The following is a 15,920-nucleotide window of genomic DNA, read 5'->3' on the forward strand; positions in this document are numbered from 1 at the left end:
ATGGGGGGGCACACAGCCCCCGCTCTGGAGCTGGCCACAGCTGTGGGACAGGGGCGCAAAGCCCAGCTGCAGCCCCTGCCAAGCCAAAGCAGCAGCCAGTGGGGGGGCGCCTGGCTCTGGGAAGCCGTGAAGGGGGAACATGGCTCCCGCTGCAGCCGCTGGGCAGGGGAACGCAGCCCCAGCATAGCCCCCACTCTGGAGCTGGCTGTAGCTGCGGGCTAGGGATGCACAGCCCGGCTGCAGTCCCAGCTTCAGCTGCTAACAGCTGAAGCGGAAGAAGTCATGGAGGTCCAGTAAAGTCACAGAATCCGTGACTGCCGTGACCTCTGTGACTAAATCGTAACCTTACTTATAACTTTGCAAAACTAACCATTTGGGCCAAAATTGCATCTGCCTCAGGCTGTTCTGTTTTTGTTTGTTTTGTTTTGGGGGGAGGCGGAAGGAGGAGGAGAAAAGGAATTTTCAGCCAAAATGAGTTAAGCCATTTCCAAGAACGAGGCAAGGGGCAAAATATATTTTTACATGTTAAAAAATTCTTGAGACTGTTTCTTTGAAATGTGTTAGCTCCCATATGCTTTGAAGGAGGGACTTGAAGTTTGGCAGAGGGTCGACTTTGTGTCCAGCAATACGCTTTTTGCCTTCATCATGAAAATCCACCCAAGATTGGCCAAGCAAGAAAGTTTTAAAGAGACTCACATATGTAGAGAACTCTTGTATTTTAACAGCTAAAATCTCCAGATAATCACTCCTCAAGAAGCATGCTCCAGCCTGTCAACTTCTATGTGTGACTTGACTGTACATGGGGGAAATCAGAAAAGCTTTCCTTGTAATTACTGCTCCCAGCTGCTCTGGGTCAGACACTGGAACTGAGAACAGGAAGCCTCCCTCTTATATGACCCTTCTGCTGGCATCCAGCAAACATGGAGGAAGAAACCATCCAATTTGAATACAGAAGAGATAAAAGCTGAATTAGGGGTGAGGGGAGAAAAAGGAGCAGTTTGGGACAAGGTGTTTGGGGAGACTGGGAGTTGGTGAGGAGGCGGGACTGGAGAAATAGAAAAAGCCAGTAAGGGAAATGGGAGGTGGGGGAGAGAGAAGTAAATAAGGCCCGGAGTAACACACTGAACAATGGAGAAAATAAAATATTGAATAGCAGGTCTTTAAGTGAGCACCATCTTTCCTGTGCTCTGAAGGAGACAAGGGTCCTGTAGAAAAAAAAGATAATTTATGATCATGAAATTAAGGACTGTGTGGAAGTATCATAATGCATAAACACAAGGGGGCTAAATTAACACTGCACAGGCAAGCTTAATTCTTGACTTTTCTAAGGCTATGTCTACACTACCAAGGTAAGTCGACCTATGCTACATGAATAATGTAGCTGGAGTTGACATACCTTAGGGTCTACACTGCGGGGGGTTGACTGGAGAAACTCTCCTGTCCACTTGCTTTACTCTTCTGGTCGGGGGTAGAGTACAGGGGTTGCCTGGAGAGTGATCTGCTGTCGATTTGGTGGGTCTTCACTAGACCTGCTAAATCGACCACTGGTGGGTCGATCTCAGAGCATCGATCCCAGCTGTAGTGTAATGTGGCCTAATTTTTGAATGCTTGACTTTGCAGCCTTAATAATGTTCTTTTAAATGTAATGGTATGTATAATGGTATTCAGGTTAGCATAGTAATAGGCTCTTTGTGGTAGTCCATAGCCCCCTACTAGCAATAACATTAGCGAACTTCTTGTGAATCTCTAGAGAGAACGTACACAAGAACACTCTAAATACAACACATTTGTGCAGGTCCTTCCTCAAAAAACTATCATCATAACACAGAAACTAGTAAAAGCATTACTCAATTTTTGTTTTTAAAAAAATGCAAGGGACACTTCCATCTGTTAACCTTTGATACAGTTAAGACCCAATCCTGAACACATAATAGTCATCAATAGAGTCTTAGCATTGATTTCAATGGAAGCAGGATCAAGCCTTTATAGTTTTAAGGCTTTCTTACTAATGCCATTGCATATTTCAGGAGTATTATTAATAATCTGATTTGATGTTTTAAAAAAAATCAAAATCTAGTTTTCAAGAAAGATTTTATTGTTCCATGTTGTTCCATGTTTTGTACACTCCCAGTATTCTGTGAGAAATCCTAAATTCCTGTAGAAATGTCAAACATGTCATTATATATCAGATTCATTTATGCCATTCTTAAGAATTAGACTGACTCACAGGACACCTTTTTTAGCAGTAGTTTAGAAAGAACACACAATGTTAATTTTCTATGGCAAGTATCCACAGATTAGCAATGGAAAGCAAGTTGTTTAACAAAGTGATGTTAACACTGCTCCACCAAGAATAAATCCAAGGAAGACTCAGTCTCTAAACAAAATGCAACAACAGAAAACAGACAGCTTGGATGTTTGCTATTAACTGTTTGTGGATTCATCTGCTGTAAGTGGCAGCTATGTACAAATGAATGAAAGAAAGATTATATATATTAATTATTCTCTATTAAAAGCTATAGGTCAGATTGTACCTCTCCCCCCGCCCTCCATGCAGATACACTGAGGAGAGAAGTATGCAATGTTACACCACCAGACCAGAGTGTTATTTTAAACTAAAGCATTTTATTAAAACGTGTCAGAATCCAACACATCACGGCTTACATGTGCCCTATTGCTGGAGAGCTTACCAGGAACACCCAACTCTTTTGACCACATCTTGCTCCCCAGACCTTTTCCCCCCTTGAGCCTCTTTAGCACAGTTCCAAACCTTAAAAGCGATAGGGCACTGGAAGATATAGCCCTGGCTGGCATTCCACCACGTTCTTACATCAAAAAAGTTACACTTAAATTACAAAATGTATGTTAGTGTGTGAGTGCTACACTCAAAGCATTATTGCCCCTCAGTGGGGTCTCTCAAAGAGCCAGGCAATTCAGGGAAGCAGTGAGACTACATACTACCCAGGGGTGCACAGTGTCCCTACAAAGGCAGAGGCCTGGTCTTGCTCCATCCTCCAAGCTCTTGAGCAAGCCTTCAGACCGCAGAGCAAGAGCAACATGGAGGCAGAGTAGGTTGGAATGTGATGCATGCTATAAAAGGCTACAGCAATTGGTGTCCTCCTACCATGCACCAAGAAGCTAAGGGAGGAATCCCTTACTATGGGCTGTGCCTAAACAGTATGATTGAACCATTGATAGGACACAATACTGTACTAACAGGAAAATGCATTAGATGGTCTACACTAGGGTGGCTTGTTCTTTAATGATTGCTGGAGGGCCTGGAGTTAGCCAACCCAGATTATTAAAGTGGCAGAGACTGCAGAGAGACTGTGGAAAGGCTTCTGCAGGGAAGACCTTGAGACCAGGGAGTCTCAAGTCCTAGCTAGGAGGACTGTGAATAACCTAAGCCAAGCCAAGAGAATTTGGAAGTCAGAGCCTGAAGGCTGAGGTCCAGCCACATAAAGAACTGAGAGCTAGTGAACCTAGACCCTGCTCCAGGAAGGAAGGCTGTGGACTCCCTATCTAGAGGAGAGAGAGATACACTAAACTGGGAATGGGGCCTGCAGGGCCAATGTGTGTAAAGATTAAATAAATTGGACCCCAGAAGGGGAGAGTTTTAATTACCTTTTTGGATGGTGATGAGTTACTGAGCAGCCAAGAAGGAAAACCGAGGCAGGTGCTACAGCATGACCTCTAGCCTGGAGACAGTGCTCAGTTGGAGGACAACCCTGTTACATGGCCCTACAATAGAGCTGGTTAGGAATTTTTCAAAAGAAATGGCACTCGCTCAAGAAATTACAATTTGTCAAAATGAAACTTTTCTCAAGAAAGATTTCTCAGGTCCAGGATGGAATTTCTGATTATGGCCACAGAACAAGACCCACTCCAGAAGAGCTACTAGCTCAGTGAGTAAGGGACTCACCTGGGATGTGGGAGATGCAGGTTAAAGGCTGAATCAGGCAGAACAGGGACTAGAACCTGGGTCCCCACATCCCAGGTGAGTACCCTACCCTCTGGCTTATTGGCTATTCTCTTTGTTTTTTGTGCCCCCCTCAAAAAAAAAAGTGTCAAAAGGCCTCAGGTTCATCCCAGAGCAGAACATGAAAAATGTCAAATCTTAGAATTTTCATAGGATGGGAAAATCATTTCCTGTCCAACTCTATCTAATACATTTCTATATCTGTGAACCTATAAACCTATGAAAACTAAATGTTTCTCTACATTTCAACTCCCAACAGTAGAACATATCTTTTAAAGTGAATTTGGAGTTAGGAAAGGTATCATGTGACCAACCATGGTTATTTACAGAACAGATATTGAACAAACAGCAGCAAGGCAAGCTTCATCTTTGTCCCCCATTAGGGTGACCAGATATCCGGATATCAGGGGCTTTGTCTTACATATGCATTTATACCCCTCTCCCTGAGGGGGTGGGAAGTGTCCTAATTTTTCCACATCCTATCTGGTCACCCTATACCCCACTAACTCATCTGTGTTCTGCAGAAACCATTCAAGACCTATGCTTCTCTACCGGGACTGCTAACAGGTTTTATGATACACTTTTATTTATCTTAGCTATTTATATGCCCCCCCCATTATTGTCACATCTGAGCACCTCACAATCTTTAATGTGTTGATCCTGACAATACTCCTGCAAGGAAGGGAAGTGCTATTATTCCCGTTCTACAGATAGGGAACCAAAGTACAGAGAAACTGATCTGCACAAGCTCATACAGTGTGTGGCAAAGGAAGGTTTTGCACCTGAGTAAGGGTCATCAGCCCAGGCTAGCATTCTAATCACTAGACTGTCCCTCTCCTTTAAGAGCATCACCACACAGCAATCATAATGACATGGACACATATCCAATGACAACTAGATTACAACACATCATTTGATATAGGATGAACAGCCATCTGAGGCCAATGCCTTGAAGGCATTTTTGACCTGGGATGGATTTAAACCAATAACTTTGATAGTAAAGGTTTTCACAATCATCATCAAGCTTCTGAGCCATCCTAATCCTAGTTTCACATATTTGTCTGATGTCTGGGTTAAGAAAAAACAAACAAACAAACAAAATATTTGTAGCAGTCTGAGAAAGGTGGTTACAATTATGCCTCAAAGTAGACAGATCAGAATCACTTACTGGTTTCCCCTATTGAATGATCTGTGACTCAGATACTCACTGTATGTTCTAATCACTAAATACATTTGCTCTGGCGCACCTTTGTTTTCACATTTCTTTGATCAGTGGATAGAACCGCAAACAGAAATGCCATGCAGGATATGCTCCCTTCATTTGGAAACTCTACTGAAGTAGAACAATGATGTTACCTTCCCTTCTGTGTGTTAAAATTAAAATATTACTGTTGTCAAAACACAAAAGCTGATGCTTAGATACTGTAGTATGGATTATAAAAGTATTAGAGATAGACAGAGAAATATATTACATAACTTCTGAATAAATAAAGTCCAAACCCTGCCTCAATGCTATTGAAACATTGCTTTAAACCAGCTAACCTGGAACTTGCAGTTAGTATATTTTTATGGAAGCATGGTGAATGAGCAAGGAACTCAATACTCAGTGGTGCATGTGTGTAGATGACAGCTACAGGATCAAATACATCACATATCCTTTTATTCTACCCTAAAAATGAACACTGTAAGCCAAATTTATTTCTATCTTAAGCAAATAAAATTCCACTGAATTGTGCCCATTTCTGTCAGTGGTAAATTCAGCCCACTGTGTTCAAGGATTTGACTTTCACCTAGGCTTTTGTTCTAAATGGTATGAATAGAAATTGGGGACTTCTATGCTTAGCTAAATGTGTAACCATGATTTTGTTCTTGGGAGTGAGGGGAAGGGAAGTAATTCTTACACTACAGTGTTATTTTGACAATATACAACCTGCATTTAGTCTTAATTTTCTAAAGTAATAAAAAAAATATGCATGAAGTCACCTTTTAAAATACAGAAATACAAAAAAACCAAAACCAAACAAAAAAAAAACACCTTCCCCACAACTAAATGTAGCTGTCTGGCTCCAGTTTCTGCCACCAGAATTTAAATGCAACTCCAAATTATGTTAATGGAACATTATACTAATGCAACATTTGTAAATGAAGCCACTCATTTTTCTGTTTCCCACCATTTAATCCTCATTTTCAGTATACATCTCTACCTCAATATAACGCTGTCCTTGGGAGCCAAAAAAATCTTACCGCGTTATAGGGGAAACCGCATTATATCGAACTTGCTTTAATCCACTGGACTGTGGAGCCCCGCCCCCTCCGAGCACTGTTTTACCGCGTTATATCCAAATTTGTGTTATATCGGGGCGCATTATATCGGGGTAGAGGTGTATATTTCAGGGATCATTTTCTGCAAACAGACAAGAAGATTCACACTCCCTGCAGTCACTGTAGATGAAAGAACAATCTCCTGAATTCAATATACTGGAGAAAAAGCAAAAAGGATAAAATATCTTGCAGCACTATTAAAAAGAGACTAACTCCACAGGTAAAGTTTATAGTCTTATTGAAATTTTTTTTTCCTACTTGGTTTTCATATTTATATAATACATGCACACAAAATGGAATAACGATTTACATAGCTGAATTTCTTAAAATGAGGCAAAACCCTTGTCTGTTTTAATATATACTCTTCCTTATAAAAATTTGTTCCAAGAAACATAAAACTACACTTTAGCTACCTCCTTTTTCATGCACACAGCCTAAAAATGTTTAGTTAGCAATGGTTATAAAAAGCAGAAATGTATAAATATAACTGTGTACAAATCACAGCAGAAAATCATATGTAAACATTTTCTATGAAATTAGGATTTATCAATTGTAAAATAACATGAAACTAAAGGAATTCTAAAATTTCTATCAATGTTTCCTTTGAAAGCTGGCAAAAAAAAATAAGTTACTAAGTTGCCTTTTACTTTTTCTTTAATGATATCTGCATTGACAATTTAATGAAGTACAGTGTAACAGTGAATTTACATCTATACAAGGACAGGGTATTTAAAAATCTAATTAAGGGCCTAATCCTACAAACACTTATTACCAGGCACAGTTATTACTGCCATGAGTACCTCATTTTAAATAAATGGTCATTGTGATAATCACTGAGGATCTGAACTGAAGCCCACTGAAATCAACATAAAGACATCCATTCACTTTAATGAGCTTTGGATCAGATTCTGGGCCCCTAAATTTGCAGGTCAATATTTATTAAGTAAACATTTTAATACATCTTAAAATAAAATGCAATACATACTGGAAAAATCTTTGTCCAAAATATTTGTTTCTGATTTGCTAATCTAAATATTGACAGATAAAAACCATATTAAGTGATGTATATTTGTCATGCAACTAAAGGGTGGATAACATCTCATTTGGAAGAGTTCCTGCCCGTTCTCTTTCTGACTTATTGTAATAAAGATTACAGGGTTTGAAACTAATCCCAAACATTTTAGGGTATACAAAAACTTTATACACTGGAGACAGTCAATCTCTACAGAAAGGCTTAATAGACATGGAGAGAGGAAACGTGAAAGAGAGCCAGTACGTTAGATTGGTTTCCTTCTGAGTTTTACGGATCTCTTATGAATTGGCACCTGCTCTATACTTCAAGCCAACAAAGCTGGCTGCCCTCAAGGCCTGGGCTGAAAACCAGCACTTGTTCCACCTCCCTGACCTTGTGGCACTTTTCCACAAGCTGCCTAGGACCCATGCACAAATTACACCCAAACTCAGGAATAAAGCAGTCACAGACTTCTACTTATGCGCAGTTGGCTGCTGTGTCTTTCATGCACAGAAAGGCTAGCTTCTATTTTGTGTACCAAATGGAACTTTGTGAAACATTTAATGTAGTAATGAACATGTGGCAGAAATCAACTGCTTTTGGGTCATCTTACCAACTTGAAACTCAGGCCAACATGGCAAGGTGTTCAGTGAATCTGACCAGTTGCCATTTTGAATTGAAACTATGAAAAACTGGGCCATTTCACAGGATGTCTACCCCCAACTAGGTAAAAGTTGGTGGTTTTGTTTGAGTTTTGATTTCCGTGTTTAGGTTCATTAATTATTCACTCTGAGTTTTGTGGTAAGATCAGGGAATATAAACCCACATAAACAGAAAACAAAAAATAAAACAAAAAAGGTCTGTACAAATTTCTATGACCTCAAACTGCCAAGTATCAGAGTTCAAATATTTCGTCTCACTGTTACCAAGAGATGCAATAGTGAATAAACCTCAGAAAAGTGAGAAGACTGAAGTAGGGTCACCACCTTTGACAGTTATCCTGTTGGAAGTGGGAGATAAAAATCTTATGTCATGAGGTTAGTGGTGACACAATGCCACGAGAGATGCAAGGGGATTTTCTTACCCAAATTCAATTTGTGATTTTTAGGTCTGTGGGATGTTGGACAGATAAAGGCTGTAGTACTGCTTGATGGAACTGTGTTTTTACCATGACAGGGGACAACTATGTTTTAACCAGGTCCCTTGACTGAAGGAAACACAGTAGAGATCTGAGGAAAATCTGCTTATGAAGAGGAAGATGCAGAGTCCTCCAAAGCAACTAGTCCCATGTTCTGCCCACAGTATCCCCTTTCACACTCCCTCCCTTCCATTTAACCGTGTACAAAGTACATAGATGAAACAATATACCATATTTCTAACCATTTAAAATCTTCCTGCTGTTTAAAAAAATAAATAAATAAATGCAGTGGTGTTTCTTATTGTGGGAAGCAAGAGAGTTTGAGCAGATTTGTACAATAGCAGAAGCAACAGACCCCCAGCAACATAAAACTATAGCACTGTTAAATTTATTACATGCAGCCTCTGAGGCCGTTCAAGAGATTCACCTCTTTTTGGAAAGCAGCTAGTGAAAGATAAATTCAAAACAAAAATAATGCACTCTCTTGGGTAAGATACTGCTTTCCTAAATGAGAGACTAGCCATCTGAATGGCTCATGCCTACAAATGATTGCTCCTCTAACAGTAGTGAAAAGATGCATATTTTTGTCCTTCAAAAATCCATATTTTCTTTTAAAGGAGACTCAAATTAGGGTACAAACTGAATCTATGTGGCTAATTTTCCCTGCCACAAGTGCTGTATAATTCCACTGAAATCATGCGATGTACATCAGCAAAGAATCGTGCATCAGTCTTTACAGTGGTTTACAGTGTGATGGGGAACATCTATAAATATCAATTCAAAGTCTGTCCTCCCCAAACACATCATTATAACAGGTAGTGAGATCACAAAAGAGCTTTTCCATACATCTCAAAAGTGTTTTGTTTTTTAAAAGGAAAGAACCATTATCCCCATTTTACCAATCAGAAAATGGAGGAACAATGCTTTAGAAAATTCATTTGAAGCAGAATTAGACCAAAGCTGAGCACTTTTGAAAATTCCACACAGACAGGTGAAGCGACTTACTCAAGGTGATACAGTAGATTAATTGCAGAGCCATGATTAGAACCTAGGTGTCCTGACTCCCAAGACAATACTTGATCCACTGAACCAGTGTTTCTCCCACTCTTTTATATAAAAGCAAATCCAAAAATAGAACTTTTTTTTAAACAATCCTCTCTTGTTCCCCTTGTATGGGTTCTCTGTCCAACAAGCACTGCTCCCAGAGCTGTACATATTCCTGATGACATCACTAAGGATGACAGAGCCCCTTTTTAAAAAATGTATACAAAATGCAGCAGAAGCACTCTTATTTATGGTGATATTGTATATGTATATTAATAAATACCAGAATAAATAACAGAGTGAGCTGCTTCTGCTGCATTAGAAACAAAGGGAAAAGACAAACAGAAAAAGGACAATGTTCAGTAAATGGGATTGTTCTATTAAGCTTCTAAAAGGCATGTAGGAGTAAAAAAAGATGCACAGACATTATTTAAGTAGCTGACAGTATAGTTTAAGACGGCATATTAAAAAGGGCACTGCCAGGTTGTTTAAGCACACATTTTACATTTGTGTATCATGTCAATAAAGGTTCCACTTGCATCTGTTTTAACTTGATCTCTGAGACACTGATTATATCAAAAAAAGCAAAATGTACTTACTACATAAAAGGCAATTGCTGCTACCATGATAATGTAGATCACAAAATAGAAGAGCTATTGCTGCACAGAAAGTAGGCTGATATCATGCATAGATAAAGAGAAAATTGTAAGGGTGATTTTTCACCTCTAACTCTCATTTTGTAACACTGAGAAAAGTCTGTTTCCAAAATTTGAAGATTAGCTGTGAAAAAGTAGCAATTTCCCCCAAAATGTGAAGGAAATTGAAAAAAAAATTTTCAGTTGAAGAAATGACTGTTCTGAAATTTGTGAAGTTTCTACCATTTTCTTGTTATCAAGCTAAAGATTTAGGCCTCAAATTTGCATTGTGGTGGGGGTATAGGGATCTGCCCACAAAGAATAGATTGGAAGATCAAGGTCTGTCTTAGTAAATAGTCATCATAACCTTGTACACAGGATCATTTTCAAGCAATAAATAAATAAATAATCAGTATTTTTGGCAGCATGTTTTTCTCTCCAGTCCACTTCAATGAAGCTACTCAAGTTGTTAGAATTTTCATATCTACAATTTTAAGACAATCTATGAACTGTCAGGGTACTGCAATATTTATCCTTATTTCCTTAATTGATCATTTCCATACTTTTTATTCCATAGCTCCTATTAACTGGAATGTTTCTGGTATGTATTTTTTGCAAGGTGTATATTACTGTAGCAACAGTAACTAATTTAATAATTGTGTGTGTGTGTGGCACCTATATTAAGTGTATTGGTTTTGATTTTTAAATATAAAACCAAAAGGAGGCAAGCAGCAGCACATACATATTCCCTAAATTTTTCATATTTTGTATTTTATGTTACAGGATTATTTGTTTACAAACTGTTACATTCAGTCACATACTGAAATAATGGTGCCTGGAAATTACTCCAGAAGAGTCAAATGGATCAGTGGAATACAGCTCAGCAACCTGTGTTTAAAAACCTCCAAGGATGGGGATTCCACAACCTCCCTGGGAGCCCTATTCCAGAGCTTAATTGCCCTTATAGTTAGCAAGTCTTTCCTAATATCTAACCTAAAATCTCCCTTGATGCAGCCCATTACTTCTTGTCCTACCTTCTGTGGACATGAAAAACAATTGATCACCATCCTTTTTATAACAGCCCATAACATATTTGAAGACTTATCAGTTTATTATGATCTCCTCAATCTGTAGGGCCTGATCCTACAAACATTTAAACATGTGCATAACTTTATTCATATTAGTATTTCTATTGACTTGAACAAGAGACTTCTCATACATACATGCTTAACTTTTATGTGTAAGTATTTGCAAGATTGGGGCATAAGAGAATATATGTATAAACAGTGGCGGCTCTAGGATTTCCGCCGCCCCAAGCACGGCGGCACGCCGCGGGGGGCGCTCTAGCGGTCGCCGGTCCCGCAGCTCTGGTGGACCTCCCGCAGACGTGCCTGTGGAGGGTCCGCTGGCCCCGCGGCTCCAGTGGACCTCCCGCAGGCACGCCTGCGGATGCTCCACCGGAGCCGCGGGACCAGCGGCCCCTCCGCAGGCACGCCTGCGGATGCTCCACCAGAGCCGTGAGACCAGCGGCCCCTCCGCAGGCACGCCTGCGGATGCTCCACCAGAGCCGCGAGACCAGCGGCCCCTCCGCAGGCACGCCTGCGGATGCTCCACCAGAGCCGCGAGACCAGCGGCCCCTCCGCAGGCACGCCTGCGGATGCTCCACCAGAGCCGCGAGACCAGCGGCCCCTCCGCAGGCACGCCTGCGGATGCTCCACCAGAGCCGCGGGACCAGCGGCCCCTCCGCAGGCACGCCTGCGGATGCTCCACCAGAGCCGCGGGACCAGCGGCCCCTCCGCAGGCACGCCTGCGGATGCTCCACCAGAGCCGCGGGACCAGCGGCCCCTCCGCAGGCACGTCTGCGGGAGGTCTACAGAGCCGCGGTCCCAGCGGACCTTCCGCAGGCATGCCTGCAGGAGGTCCGCTGGAGCCACCTGCCGCCCTCCCGCTGGGACGCTGCCCTAAGCGCACGCTTGGCGCGCTGGGGTCTGGAGCCGGCCCTGTGTATAAAATGCACAGTCACCTAAATAAACCACCTAAGCTTTGTTTGTGCTGTACTCAAATTGTACATGGATAATAAAAGATTAATTCTGGTCTCTACAGAAGCCCTTCAGGACATGGCTGCTGAGGCACCAGAAGTAAAGCAAGACTGTACTCGAACACTGTTATCAGACCTTAATATATTAGCAAAATTAAAAAATATGACCACTTGAAAGGTTTACTGTCCTACTCAAGAAAAATACTGCCAAATTTAACAATAAGGATAATATCTTTATGTCATTTTAGCCTCAGGAAAATTAGCTGTCTTGAGCCCATAATACTTATTCTAGGATAAATGTGCTTCTACTCACCTGAACGTTCTCCTCTCTCTTTATATAAGCAGATCCACAGATCTGCCCAGTGGATCTTAGTCTACTTGCAACTCTGGAAGTAATTCTGGGCCCGTCAGTCGGTAACACAGGCCAAAGCTTTCCCTTTGAATACCTTTCCGTAGAAGAAGAGGAAGGATGGTTCACTAGCTTAGGTATGGGGAGACTGTAGTTTAAGTCCCAACTGCACCACAGACTAATGTCAAATAATATAATGAGAAATTGTGCTACTGCAAAGTGGCAGCTTTCCCTGAGTCCCAAATTGATCTTGGGTGGGTCAGATTTGTGGACCTGCTGATTTGAAGGAAAACAATTTTAGGTATTAAAAAAAAAAAAAAAGAATTTTCTGTTCATCATAAGCCAGTCCACAGATTTTCACTGTAGGATTTTTCTGAGAAGTGTACAACTGGGGAAGGAAAAATTGAAGTGATTTGTGATCAAAATATACACCATTAAAAAAAAATTCCTCAGGCATGTAATATCCTTCACCCAAAGGTACCATTTGCTCAGGACTTACAATTTTCACAAAATACTGTATACCAAGGATCACCTTGTCACTTAACATATTTCTCTCTTCAATCACCCTCATCCTGTTTCATTGACTTTTTCCTCTTTTCATATTTCTTTGAGGAATGAATCTGTTCAAAAAGATTGCTTAATTTCGTAATGTCATTATACTATTCCTGGTATTACCAAGTGGGTAGGAGAAATCTTTTAGTTTCTTAGCCTTGTCTAATGGATCCTCAAAAGGATTCTCTCTTAATAATTTTGAAGTATCCAATAGCTGCTTTTCACTTCCAGAGCCACATGTGCCTGCATGAGAAGTTATTGACCAGTCAGGAATGTAGTGCATCCAGGTAATATGTCAGAAATAAAGAAGCCCAGAGATCTCTAAGTTTGCCCCTAGGCTTGTGTTTTCTTGATTTTACATGGCAGGGATACTAATGAGGTCACCTCTTGCAAAACAAGTTGGAGCTGCTGAAGGCATTTTAGTTTTACTGGGGATTCCCATTCTGACTTAGTTACATCATTTCTTAAGCATAAAGATATACGCCCTATAGCATAGGGCCTCGGGGAAAAGATTTTTGCATGATTTCTCTGCCCTTTCTTTCTTCCTACTTCTAACTCTTGAGTGATTCATCAGGGAAGAGAAAGAGTCAAGAAGCAGCTACTGTCCTTAATAGTTCCAAAATATTCCAAGGGAAGAAGCCTGTCTTGTCTGGATTGAGTGCGTAAAGAATCACATTTATCTTAATATTTTGGTCATTTCCTTGTGTGATTTTGCTTCTGTATTCTGGAGTTGACTAATAAAAGAGGAAGTGAAAAGAGAAGGGCTCCTCCGTTTTTTGCTGAGCTTCCCTTTCTTTGATAAGGCCTTGTGCAAAAATTGACTAATTTATAAATCCTCTTTTATTGGACCAACTTTCTGTTGTTAAAAGGGACAAGCTTTTGAGCCAGAGAGAGCTCTTCTTCAGGTTTGGATCCTTTCCCATTTTGTTTTATATTGTACATATTTAGGTATGCATTGTATTAACATATGTGGACAAGATATGTAAAAGCAGCAAAGAGTCCTGTGGCACCTTATAGACTAACAGACGTTTTGGAGAATGCGTTATCGTGGGTGTATACCCACTTCGTCGGATGCATGGGTAAGATATGTAAGTAAACTTTTAAAAGTTCTATCTAAATATGCTCCTGTGACAGATCCAAGCAAAATGCAGCAATCTGAGGAAACCTCTAACCAGTCAGTTCACTTTAACATGGATACATAATGGGTACTTTTATCAGGAAGCTACATGAGTAGCTCTATACTTAATTTCATTTGTATTAACTGAAACACTCATACTAAGGAAGGCACATAAAGATTGCTGTGTTATCTAATATTGGACCTAAAAATCTATTTTTTCCAGAATTTAACTGCCTCTTTCCCACTTAGGGACATTTTAAGAGTGTATTCCACGTCCTGCCTTGTTAAAACACTGCAGTATCACCTCAGATTACCAGACATATGGTGACTGAAACTCACCTTCAACTGAAGTTTCGTTAGGTCCTCTGGTGTTGTTTTGAATGAGATTGTACATGCAGGGGCGGCTCTAGGCACCAGCAAAACAAGCTGTTGCCTAGGGCGGCCAAATCTAGGGGGCGGCAAAAGGCTGGGGCCCCAGCCCATCCTGCCGCTGCCGGCCCGTCCCCTGCAGCCGGGGGGAGGGGGGGGCAGGCTCGGCGGACCTGCCGCAGTCATGCCTGCGGGAGGTCCACCGGAGCCCCGGGACAACCGGACCTGCCGCAGGCATGACTGCGGAGGGGGCGCTCCTCCCGCGGCTCGGGTGGACCTCCCGCAGGCATGACTGTGGCAGCTCAAGCGGAGCCGCCGGACCCGCGAACCCTCCACAGCCGCGAGGGGTCCAGCCGAGCCACGCGGGACCAGCGGTCCCTCTGCAGTCATGCCCGCGGGAGGTCCTCTGCTCCCGCGGCTCCGGGGCGCCTCCCGCGCATGACTGCTTGGGGCAGCCAAAACGGTAGAGCCGCCCCTGTGTACATGATCCTTCCAAGCTAGCCAGACAACTAAAATGCACTCTGGGTGGAGGACCTTTCAAATCCCCTTTCCACCCTTCAGAAAGTTTTGCATGTCCTTTCAATATTACCCTGAAGAGCAAAAGGTTCTAATCCTTCAAGTCCTCCGCACACAGAACACCCACTGACTTCAAAGGTGGCCATGCAGGACTGAATTTACATGACAGAGTTCATTAACTATAAAAAAAAAAAAGTCTCTTCTCTCTCTCTCTCCTCCCGGCCCCCCAAGCTAAATCCAACTCCTGATTAAGAAGAGGAGTTTCTGATTACCAGATCAGATTGGGGCCAGATGGCTAATGGGCTGATTAGCCCCTTAACTAGGAGACTGGATAAAAGAGCACAGGAAGGAAGTGCAAGGGGAGAGAAGCAGGAGAGAGAGAAAGACTAGTAGGGCCTGACGAAAGGGCATTCTCTGGGAGGAGACGTGTTTTCTCCCCCACCCTTTGGAGAAGAGATAGTAAAACTAAAACACATCATAAATACTGTGACTGCACAAGCATGTAGAAGGTGGTAGAGTGTAACACTGTAAATACACTACATGGTGGTATCTACACAAAAGGTCTGAGCAGTCTGTGCAAGGCAAAGAGAAAGGAAACTGAAGGGGCCCTGTAGATGGGCCAGACTCACCCCTATGGCGCCTCCTGCTGGTCATCCTTGGGAATTAGCTCATTCCAGCATCTGGAGCGCCCTCTGCAGGCCAGTGATCTGCCTGTCCTCTTGGCCCCCCGTGTCCCTCCCTGGACCCCAGTGCCCCTTTCACTGGGTCTCCCCCTCCCAGGGGAACCCCCACCCCACTATCCCCACTTTGCTTCAGTATTAGCTACTGCCCAGTCTCCATCTAGTCCCT

The 15,920-nt window shown here is 42.0% G+C and overlaps 1 protein-coding gene across 16 annotated transcripts in view; it reads right to left on the bottom strand.

Annotated features, from left to right (window-relative positions):
- The window catches only part of SGMS2 (sphingomyelin synthase 2), an 82,252-nt gene that overhangs the window by 16,825 nt on the left and 49,507 nt on the right, over window positions 1–15,920 (bottom strand). The window contains exon 1 of one of the 16 annotated variants that reach the window (XM_039540696.1): window positions 12,482–12,499. The exons of the other annotated variants lie outside the window; for them this stretch is intronic. The gene's annotated coding sequence lies outside the window, so the exon portion shown is untranslated. Of the gene's footprint in view, window positions 1–12,481; window positions 12,500–15,920 lie in introns of those variants that run through there. 16 annotated transcript variants of the gene reach the window in all.

This window comes from Mauremys reevesii, linkage group 5, assembly GCF_016161935.1.
Source record: "Mauremys reevesii isolate NIE-2019 linkage group 5, ASM1616193v1, whole genome shotgun sequence".
NCBI classification, from domain to species: Eukaryota; Metazoa; Chordata; order Testudines; family Geoemydidae; genus Mauremys; species Mauremys reevesii.